Raw genomic sequence first — 12,814 nt, 5'->3', positions numbered from 1 at the left:
ATAAATCATTTTAAATTTTATAATTAGGTCTTTATCATGACAAAAATATTTGAATTAGCCAAATATTTCATTCCCAAATTAAAGATACCATCACTAATTGTTAAATCCTTAATCGTGAACTTTTTTTAGAATGACAAAGTAGCCTTCTTGTTCTTTTTCTCACGCTTCGGCCAAAAATTCTTTCCTTCTTCCCTTCTCCGTTTCACCGTGTCATGAAAAAAAAACTGTAATTCATTCTGCATTTTTATGCTCTCGCTTCTCCATCGTAAAGTACAAGAAATGGTATAATAACAAATTCACACTTCATAAATACTTTTTATAATGTTTATTGTCAATAAGAATTTAATAACAAAATTTGCAATGATTTAAAAACTCATTTGAAAAAAATATAAAAATTTACTTGTAAATTTGATAAAATTATAAAGACTAATCGAATAATTTAATCCAAAAAAATATACTAAAAGAATGGCATTGAAAGCTTTAGATTTTTATATTTTCAATAAAAAGAATTTTATATCTAACATCTTAACAAGGGCTTAAGAATATTTGTTAAGTAAATGCTTGTTACTGTTATTCTCAATACTACTCTTTAAAAAAAAAATGTCAATGCAAGTGCTATACTTGTAGTCGGTGTTTTGTTAGGTAACATGCAGCTATCAAATTTGCTAGCTAGGGGCACTGTATCTTGTGACAATGCTGTACCGTCGCAAACTATTAGTTTTATACAACAATGAATTAAGAAAAAAATAGTTTTAGTTAATATGTGCCTTAGATTATAAATAAAAAATAATAAAATTTAATTAAGTTTTGATACATTTATTTTATATTTATTAGTGTAAAAAGTTAACACTTTTTTTTAACAATAAACTTAGTATATATCTTACGAACACTTATTTGCTAAACTTAGAAAAAATTATTACACACATAAAAATATTGCACATATTTATATCTTTCAAAAAATAAATTGGATTGAGATATGAACTATAGTTAGTGTATGATTCAATTTCAATATATTTGTCTTTTAGTAATAATGATCTCTAAAATTTGAGAGCATATATACAGAGAGAAACTCCAAAGGTATAATTGGGGGAATAAGTTAGACTTCACACAAATAAAAAAGGTCCTCCTTAGCTTAATGAGGTTAATGATAGTGTTGCAAGTGTGAGGAGTGTTGAAGTTAGTCTCACATCAAAGAAAGCAAGAAAAAGTGAGGAGTTTATAAGATGAGAATTCCATTAACTTACTACCTTAAGGTTTTGAGTTGGATATGGTGTCATCTCATCTTATGTTCTCTCGCTTGATTCCTCTCCGAAGTCTCTCCGGTGGTTGAGAGCTCCCCACGGTTGGCCTAACAGTTAATATTAGGGATGGTAAAACTCTTCAAGACGTGGAAAATTTTTTCCGTGAGGATGGAAATGGGGACAAAATTCCCCCGAGGTAGATGCGGGGACCCATGCAGAGATCCCCGCTCCGTCCCCGTTAATCCCCGAAATTCATAAATTTACTGAATTATCCTTAATAATTTATTTCTTATATTTATTTTTTAGTCATTTCACGTGTGTGTGTATATATATATATAGAAAGCTAAAACTCTTAATCCTCATTTGCATAACCTTTCTTCATTTCAGATATTCCTAACGCTGTCCATACTCCATCCAACCTCTCTGCAGCCACTCTGTCGCCACTCTCCCTTCTCACTGCATCGTCACACCTCACGGTGCCATCACCTTCATCGCGTCGTGCTCTCTATTTGCGGTGTCTGTTTCCGTAACTCTGTCGTGTCCATTTTTCTCTCTGTTGCCGTGTCTCCCACTTCGTCCACTACTCTGTCCTCTGGCTCGCTGTTTCATCCCCTCACTGCGTCATTTTGAAAGAAGTCATTATCTTGTCGTTTAGAATTTTTATATAAAATCTTGCTATTTTGTATAGGATGGATACTTACAGTTCTATTCATATAGAAATTAATAATTAGTTAGAACTATCAGATAGATGGGAAATGGGGCCCTGTAAAAAATGGAGATGAGGAGCAATATTCCTCCACGGTGGAGAACAGAGACGGGAATGGAGAGCAAATCTGGGGATGGGGATGGAGAGCAGGGAGGCATCCCCTGCCCCGCCCTACCCCGTTAACATCCCTAGTTAATATGTATCCTCTTTCAAAAAGGAAAAGTCTAAAGAACTAATAGATTTCAATAAATTTTAGTCGGTATTTAGACAGTATTATTTAATTTTTAATATTATATTGTATTTAAATTTTATTTGGACTTATGTACAAAAACATTAATACTAACTAATGGTCTAAAATGATAAAATATGTTAGTCCTATAACACTACTATCTTTAGAAAAAGACAATTCATCATATATTATAATCGTGACCTTTGAAACAGATTTTTTCTATATTTTTGTCTAAATATATCCTTTTCATTTTTACTGTTTGTGTTTATGTATTTTACATTTTAATGTAGGAATATATAATTAGATCTTAGAGTTTTCGATATTTATACAATTAATAAAGTTTAGATTCTTAAACAATGGATAAAAATAACATTTTTATGTATAGACCCTAATTATATCAACAACCCCTCTATATATATTTAAGTTTTTTTGGTAACTAAGTCCAACTAAATTGGTTTAAACCTAACAAAAATTAATGTATAAATATGTTCCAACTTTCAGCGGCATCGCACGCTTCTTTTTCTTCTTCGTGTTTTTTCTTTTTCGCGCTCCTTCTTTACGTTCCCTCTTTTTTTCTGTATGCAGTTACTGCAATATGATTTTCTGTGAGACAAGAAAAGAAAAAAAAAATGATGATAATGAATAAGAAGAAAAAAAAAGATGAGAATACTTATAAATTATACAAAATTTGTTAAAAAATAACATCGAAACTTCTTAGTTTTGACACGAAAATTTAAATATAAAACACAGATTCTTACTGTAGTAGGAGTTGGAGGAGGAGGAGTTTTGAATTGTTTTACTTTTTTTTAAGAGTATTACTTCTCATATTAGACTTGAATACATAAAAAGTAAATTGTATAGTAAAAGTTCACAAGATAGCACCGAAATTACTTGAATGAACATGTTTGTACTATATTGTAATCTTATTTAGTTGAATGAATGTAAGTTCATACTTATTAGATTGAATACTTGTCAAAAACAAAAAATATCAAAATTTCTTTATTTTGACACCGAAATTTAAAAAAATTTGACACCGAAATATTACAACAAAAATACAAATTTTTTTTAATTTTGACACTAAAATTTTACTACAAAAACAAAATTGTCTTTTTAATATTTTCTTATGCTTCAATGAGAACTTCTTTTCTTCCACTACTTACTAACTAACGATAACGAGAATGAATATTCTAATTTGATATTCTAATCTTGCTAAGTAATCATGATGATTATTAAACCACTATTCCACCTTAACCCATAACAACAACAAAGAAATCTTGCGACCCACAAATTCAGCCTAACAAAATATATAAATTCAGTTACAATTTTAGCATTTATTATTTTATCTTATCTTATCTTTATCTTATCTTTATTTGTTCTTATCTTGTCTTTATTTGCTTTTATCTTTTATAGGTCAGTACTCTATATATATTTAGTTTTACCTTCATATTTTACAATCTAATCAATCAAGAAATACAAAGTACATTTTTCATCTTTTTTTTCTCTTATTCTTTCATAGTTTTATCATGGTATCAGAGCTATTCTTGAACTTTGCTGACATCCATGAATAAACCAACCAATTTAGATCCTAAAACCTCTTCAACCTCTCCTCCCACTATGAATAATCAACCTTCCAATTTAGCTCAAAGTGATCTTCTTCGAATTGCTGAGCTGCCTCCCTGCTCTATACTAGGTCAAGGAGAAAAGGCATACAAACAACTTTATCATGAGCCTCTTTTGGACCTCTCTTCAGCCAAACATTTTCTTTGATGACACTTTCTTCCAATAAAGACACTCGTCCTTCAAACCAACTTGGGCTTTTGTCAAGTCCAATTACTCATTATCTTTATTCTTTCAATACTTTTTCTATTTGTTAATAATTTTTCAAATCGAGATTCATTTTTGAACACTTGGATCATTGATTCTGGTACCACAGATCACATTACATCAAATTTGCCTTGGTTCACTTCTTATACACAAATTTCTTCTATTATTGTTCATTTACCAAATGGTTCTCAAATTACTGTTTCTTAAAAAAGCATTGTTCAATTTTTTTCATCTTTAGTTCTTCATGATGTTCTTTATTTATCTTATTTCAACTTTAATATTATCTCTATCTCAAAAATTACTTCAGCACTCAAATGCATACTCACTTTTTCATCTTCTTCTTGCACTCTACAGAGCAACAATTTGGAGATGATTGATTTGGGGAGAATGAGAAAGAAATTATATGTCCTTGAACCTAATTTCGGTAAAAATTTATCCAATACACATTTCATAAATTCCATCCAATTCCCACCTATTACACCTTCAAATATATGGCATTTTCGTTTAAGACACCTTTCTGGACAAAGATTTAATCATTTACATAAACATTTTCTTTTTATTTCTATGCATCATGATGAGGCTTGTGACGTTTGTCATCTTTTTAAGCAAAAGAAACTTTCATTTTCTCAAAGTTTTAACAAAGTCATGCAAATTTTGATTTATTACATTTTGATATTTGGGGTCCGTTTCGAGAAAATTCTATTCATAATCATAAATATTTTTTTTACTATTGTTGATGATTTTAGTCACTTTACATGGGTTATTTTATTAAAATCAAAAGGAGAAGTGTAAAATCATGTAAAAAATTTTATTACTTTAGTTGAAACACAATTCAACTCTAAAGGCAATGCTATTCGTTCCGATAATAGACCAGAATTCATTTTACATGATTTTTATGCTTCAAAGGGCATTATTCATCAACATAGTTATATTGAAACTCGTCAACAAAATGGAAGGGTAGAACGCAAAAATCAACATATTTTGAATATAGCTTGTGCTCTTATGTTTCAATATAATTTACAATTATCTTTTTCGTCTTATGCTGTTTATTTACTTAATAGAGTTCCATCATCCCAATTAATTTTAAAATACCATTTGAGATTTTATTTAATCATCCACCAAATTATCATGATCTTAAAGTTTTCGGATGCTTATGTTTTGTTTCTATCCTAATGGCTCGCAAACAGATCAAAATTTGATCCAAGAGCCAAAAAGGCTGTATTTATTGGTTTTCAACATAATTTTAAAGGATATATTGTTTATGTTTTAGAAGATAAAAGAATTGAAATTTTCTAGAAATGTGATTTTTTATGAAATAATCTTGTCCTTAGCCACAAAAAATGTCTAATTTCATACACTCAACCCAACATTGCCAAACACGCCTTCTCAAAAATAAGATTCAGTTAGTCTTCTAATTGGACCCTCACCCATACCTATTGACCCACTTCCATCCAATTCTTTCTTTAATCCAACAACCCCTCTTTCTTCAGCACTGCCGTGTCCTAACGAACTTGAACCCATGACTCCTAAATCTATTTCAAGTCGTACAACCTCCCTTCTTTCTGCAATAGACACTAACCCACCGTCACCTCTTCATCCCACGTCATTTTCCTCGCCACCTGAGCAACCCCGTCCTCGTCATTCCGACCAACCTCACCGACCTCCAGCATATCTCTCTGATTACTTGTGTAATTCCTCTCTCGCCTCCACAAATCTCTCTCCCTCAAAATATCGTTATCCTCTAGACAAAGATTTAATCATTTACATAAACATTTTCTTTTTATTTCTATGCATCATGATGAGGCTTGTGACGTTTGTCATCTTTTTAAGCAAAAGAAACTTTTATTTTCTCAAAGTTTTAACAAAGTCATGCAAGTTTTGATTTATTACATTTTGATATTTGGGGTCCGTTTCGACAAAATTCTATTCATAATCATAAATATTTTTTTTACTATTGTTGATGATTTTAGTCACTTTACATGGGTTATTTTATTAAAATCAAAAGGAGAAGTGTAAAATTATGTAAAATTTTATTACTTTAGTTGAAACACAATTCAACTCTAAAGTCAATGCTATTCGTTCCGATAATAGACCAGAATTCATTTTACATGATTTTTATGCTTCAAAGGGCATTATTCATCAACATAGTTATATTGAAACTCCTCAACAAAATGGAAGGGTAGAACGCAAAAATCAACATATTTTGAATATAGCTTGTGCTCTTATGTTTCAATCTAATTTACCATCATCTTTTTCGTCTTATGCTGTTTATTTACTTAATAGAGTTCCATCATCCCAATTAATTTTAAAATACCATTTGAGATTTTATTTAATCATCCACCAAATTATCATGATCTTAAAGTTTTTGGATGCTTATGTTTTGTTTCTATCCTAATGGCTGGCAAACAGATCAAAATTTGATCCAAGAGCCAAAAATGTTGTATTTATTGGTTTTCAACATAATTTTAAAGGATATATTATTTATGTTTTAGAAGATAAAAGAATTGAAATTTTCTAGAAATGTGATTTTTTATGAAATAATCTTGTCCTTAGCCACAAAAAATGTCTAATTTCATACACTCAGCCCAACATTGCCAAACACGCCTTCTCAAAAATAAGATTCAGTTAGTCTTTCAGTTGGACCCTCACCCATACCCATTGACCCACTTCCATCCAATTCTTTCTTTAATCCAACAACCCCTCTTTCTTCATCACTGCCGTGTCCTAACGAACTTGAACCCATGACTCCCGAATCTATTTCAAGTCGTACAACCTCCCTTCTTTCTGCAATAGACACTAACCCACCGTCACCTCTTCATCCCACGTCACTTTCCTCGCCACCTGAGCAACCTCGTCCTCGTCATTCCGACCAACCTCACTGACCTCCAGCATATCTCTCTAATTACTTGTGTAATTCCTCTCTCGCCTCTACAAATCTCTCTCCCTCAAAATATCGTTATCATCTATCTTCAGTTATGTCTTTTTTTTCTCTTTCATCTTCTCATCATAAGTTTCTTTTATCTCTATATTCTCATGTTGAGAAAAAGTCTTTTAAAGACATCAATCAACACTCTAATTGGCATAGTGCTATGAAAAATAAGTTGGATGCTCTTGAGTTGAACAAAAATTAGCGTCTTATTGATTGCCCTGCAGGCGTTAAGCCGGTTGGCTGTAAATGGGTCTATCGCATCAAACGCAAGTCTGATGGTTCAGTTGATCGATACAAAGCACGCCTTATGGCTAAAGGGTTCACTCAGACTGAAGGCGTTGATTTCTTAGAAACTTTCTCCCCTGTTGTCAAGCTTGCCACCATCAGATTAGTTTTGGCATTGGCCTCTATGAAGCATTGGCCTATACATCAGTTCGATGTCAATAATACTTTCTTACATGGAAATCTTTCTGAGGATGTTTATATGACTCTACTACCCGAATTTACATCTCCTCGATCGGATCAATGCTGCAAGCTGCTGAAATCAGTGTATGGTTTATGAAAATCTAATCGTATGTGATATGATAAACTTTCTCATCTTTTTCTATCTCATGGATATATCAGCAGACCATATCTGATTATAATCTATTTGTTAAATTCAATGGTACTCAAATTTCTATCCTTCTTGTCTATGTTGATGACATTGTTCTCACTGGTAATTCCATTTCTGAACTTGATGTCATTAAGTCTATTTTGCACCAACACTTCCGAATTAAAGACTTGGTCCATTAAAATATTTTTTGGGTATTGAGGTTGCTCAATCAGCGAAAGAAATTTACTTATCTCAGAAAAAATATTGTCTTACTCTTTTGGAGGATTCTGGTTTATTAGGTGCTAAACCTGCCTCTATTCCAATAGATAGTACCACAAGACTATATCAAGACAAAAGTCCCTTCCTATCTGACTCTTTTGTATATTACCGTTTGGTTGGGCGTCTTACCTATCTCACCACTACTCGACCAGACATCATGTATACCACTCAATAATTAAGTCAACTTATGGTATCTCCTACTAAATCTCATCTTCAAGATGCCAAGCATATGTTACGATATCTGAAAACTAGCCCCGGTAAAAGACTTTTCTTTCCAAGAGAATCAGAAATTCAGCTTCTCAGCTTCACTGACTCTAATTGTGTCGGATGTCCTGACACTCGGTGATCTTTAACAGGCTAATGTTTCTTCTTAGGCAAGTCTTTAGTCTCTTGGAAGACCAAGAAACAAACTACCATTGTCCACTCATCTACTGAAGTAGAATATCGTCCACTCATCTCCTATCTGCCCACCAGTTTTATATTGTGATAATCCGAGTGCTCCTCATATTGCTGCTAACTCGGTTTTTCATGAACGGATCAAATATTTAGAGGTTGATCGACAAAAAGCTCAAGATGGAGTGATGAAACTTCTCTCCATTTCTTCTTCTGACATCTTCACCAAACTTTTGTCTTCTCAACTCTTCCACCTTAATCTCAATAAACTTGGTGTTCTTGACATGTTTCATCATCCAGCTTGCAGGAGCATATTAAATTACTCTTCCACCTTAGTCCATGACAACAATAAAGAGGTCTTGCGGCCCACAAATTCATCCCAACAGAATACATAAATTTAATTACAATTTTAGCATTTATTATTTTATCTTATCTTATCTTTATTTATTCTTATCTTAACTTATCTTTATTTGGTTTTATCTTTCATAGGTCAATACTCTATATATATTTAGTTTTACCTTCATAACTTACAATTCAACCAATCAACAATCAATCAAGAAATACAAAATACATTTTTCATCTTTTCTTTTGTTAATTCTTTCATAGTTTTATCAATAATAAAGTATCGATTTTGTTCCCAATGTTTGGGGTAAGTCCCAAAGTTGTCCCTAACGTTTCAATCGTCCTATTTAAGTCCCTAACATTTCAAAATTGACTCAATGTTGTCCTGCCATTAGGGATCCGTTAACAGAATTGACGGCGGAACAAAATTGAGACGATTTTGAAACGTTGGGGATCTAAATAGGACAAAAACGTTAGGAACAAAAATGATACATAAAAATAAATTTTAATTTAATTTTAACTTTCAATAATATTAATTTTTTACTGTACATAGTATTCAATTATTTTTTAATTACATCTAAATAAATTACACTTAATCACATTACTTTCATTTTAAATAAATTTATTTTTTTATAATTTTAAAAAATTTTGATATATTAGAGACAAAAGGTATAATTTATATTTTTATTGTATATATATTATTTTTTCTTTTTTGTAAGTTTATATACTAGTCATTCTACAAATATTTCATGATAACTAAAAATATTTAAGAGTAAAATTATAAAAAAAATAATTTATTTAAAATCAAAATAATATGATTAAGTGTAATTTACTTAGATTTGATTAAAAAATAATTGAATACTATGTATAGTAAAAAATTGATATTATTGAAGGATAAAATTAAAATTTATTTCTATGTATCATTTTTGTTCCCAACGTTTTCGTCCTATTTAAGTCTCTAACGTTTCAAAATCGTCTCAATTTTGTCCCGCCATCAATTTTGTTAACGGATCCCTAACGGCAGGACAACATTGAGTCAGTTTTGAAGCGTTAGGGACTTAAATAGGACGATTGAAACCTTAGGGACAACTTTGGAATTTACCCGAAATGTTGAGGACAAAAATGATACTTTACTCTTTTATCAATGATCAAGATAACAAAGAATAATTAAGAGGAGGAGTAGGAGGAGTAGTAGTAGTTTTGAATTATTATTTTTACTTTTTTAGGAGTATTATTTCTCGTATTAGACTTGAATAAATATATATTAAAATCTTATTTAATTGAATGAATGTAATAAGTAAATTACATACTAAAAGATAACAAGATAATACCAAAATTATTTGAATGAATATGTTTGTACTATATTAGAATCTTATCTAATTGAATGAATGTAAATTTCTAAATTTTGACACTCAAAATTTTACCGAAAAATTGCTATAAAAACACAGAAATCTCTTATTTAATGCTACTACTACAAAAACACAAAAGAGGCACTAATAGTAGCAATGATGATGATGATGGCGACGATGATGATGAGAAAAATGAAGGAGGAGAATAAATTCAAATGAGAAAGGAAATAGTTAGGAGGTGGTAGTGGTGGTGACGACGACGATAATGAAAGAGAAAGGTGAGGAAAAAAGAGGAGAATAAGAAGAGACAGTGGCAGTAGTGATGATGATGATGATGATGATGATGATGATGATGATGATGATGATGGAGGAGAAGAAAAAAGAAGGAGAAGAATAAATTCGAATGAGAAAAGAAGGAGGAGGAAGAGGAGGAGGTGGTGGTGACGACGATGATAATGAAAGAGAAAGATAAGGAGGAGAATAAGAAGAGACAGTAACAGTAGTGTTGTACAAGGAGGAGGAGGAGGAGAACAAGAAAAAACATATTATAACAACTTGGTAAGACTTAATTAGATAATGATTTAGATGTAGAACTTTTCTGTTATATTTAATTGTTTTTGCAATAAAAAAAATAGGGCAATTTACATAAATAAATTGTTTGCCCTTTAAATTTAAGCAATTGCATTCTTTCAAATATGAAGTAGCTGTTTATGTAAACACATAATCCGCTATAGCCAGCCGCAGATTACATGCAAATTGGGAAACGCAGAAACCGCTAAAGGCTGTCGCGGTTTCTGTTTATTGATGTTTGGCCATAAACCGCTATTGGCAGTAGTGGTTTATGTGTATTGGGAGACGTGTGTAAACAGTTGGAGGCAGCAGCTTTTTAATACAATTTTAGTTAATATTACGATATAATATAATGATACAAGAAGCATGTAGGATAAAAACAAATGTAATAATTTTAAATAAGATAAAAAAATTAAAAAAGATAATTAAAAGTGATGAATTATGATTTTAAATAAAACAAAAAATAATTAAAAATTGTAAGTCATAATTTAAGTCTTTTAATTTAAAAGAATTATAATTTATAAAATCGTAAATTATAAAATTTTTTGTCATATAAATTGGTACTCGTAATTTATATTGTATATTACATTTGTGGAATACACCAATTTAAATTTATATTAATGTATTACACAGTTTCATCTATGATATAAAAAATAATTAGCATCCTAAACATGTTATATTGTTTGAATATTGTAAACAAAATAATAGACAAATGTTATAAATAAAATATTTTCAACTCAAAATTAATTAATTGTCCTAGTCTGAACTCTGAAGTTTGATATATTCATATCTTGATTTATTTTTATATAATTCGTTTCAAGTTGGTACCAAATGAGTTTTTAAATGTAATTCGTTGAATCTTATATCATATTATTTAAATCACAAATCACAAATAATTTTTTAAAGCTAAAAATAATTTAGTAGGGTTAGAATTATTAACGACATCCAGTCACAAATTAGTATAGAAGAAAAAGAGTAGTTTGTGGCAGGCTCCTATTACTTACGTGAAGCTATAATTTCCTTCTACTTTCAGCTAACTAACTTGAGAAGGAGTTACATTAATTCACCTAACCTTTGTATTGAATTAATAGGAGGAGAGAGCTTTAAGTTTGTGGTTCTTAGTGACGAACTACCATTTCAAATTTTTTTTCGAAAAATTTTAAAAGAACTTATATGATTATCGTGTGAAGGTAGAATCTTAAACAAAATAGATCATTTTTATTGACTAGACGATTTCATCTATTTTAATAGACACATTAATAAGGAGGTTAGTTCATTAATTTTTACTTAATTTAAAAATTTTCATGTTAGATTAGAAATGAAAGAATTATTGTTCTTTATTATTAGATTTTGAATAGTAATATTATTTGTTAGAAATAAACTTTAAATAGTAATAATATTCTTAATTAATATTAATGAATATAATTTAAAATAAAATGATAGGAATAATAATGATTAGAATTAGATAAAGATAGATTAAGATATGTGTGACCACTGAATTATAACTTATATAGACATTTACTCTCCAAGTAAATCGCTATACCTTCCAGCGGTTTGCGCACGTCTCCCAATACACATAAACTGTTATTGCTAATAGCGGTTTATGGCCAAGCATCAATAAACAAAAATCGCGACAGTCTCTAGTGGTTTCTGTGTTCTTTCATTTGCATGTAATCCACGGCTGGTTACAGCAAATTATATGTTTACGTAAACCGCTACTGTCAGTAGTGATTTTTATAGATATATGAAATAATGTATTTGCTTCTTCATATTTAAAAGAATGCAATTGTGTAAATTTAAAGGACAAACAATTTATTTATGTAAATTGTCCAAAAAAATAAGTAGCATAGTTGAAACTTTATTTTGAATAAATTAATAATACACATACATACATAATTAAGTTATGTTTAAAGAAAATTTTTAACTATTTATATAAAATATATATTAAAAATAAATTAAATATCTTATATATTATATCTAAATACATAATAATAGATTTTGTGATGTATTCACACTATTTTTTGATACACGTGTGTACAAATTACTGCTAACAAATATTTAAATTTTAACTTTTAAATTTTAATTTTAATCCGTCCTCAACCCATTCTTGGGAATATGACAATGAGGTAGGTATGGGAAAATGACGAGAAAGAAGCTAATAAGGACGAACACAAATAAAAACATAAATAGGTGTACTCTACTGTTCTCTCTTCAGGGCCTTTTGTAAATGTTGTCTTTAAACTTCTTTGAATTTTTTCTTGAATTCTCATACATGCAGATAAAGGTGTAGAAATTTAAAATATTAAAATCACCTTTATTTTTAATTATTATTTCAAATGCTAGAAAATTATTTTTAAAGA

The sequence above is a fragment of the Arachis ipaensis genome, chromosome B06 (genome assembly GCF_000816755.2).
Source record: "Arachis ipaensis cultivar K30076 chromosome B06, Araip1.1, whole genome shotgun sequence".
Classification (NCBI taxonomy): Eukaryota; Viridiplantae; Streptophyta; class Magnoliopsida; order Fabales; family Fabaceae; genus Arachis; species Arachis ipaensis.
This window is presented reverse-complemented; position numbering follows the sequence as displayed.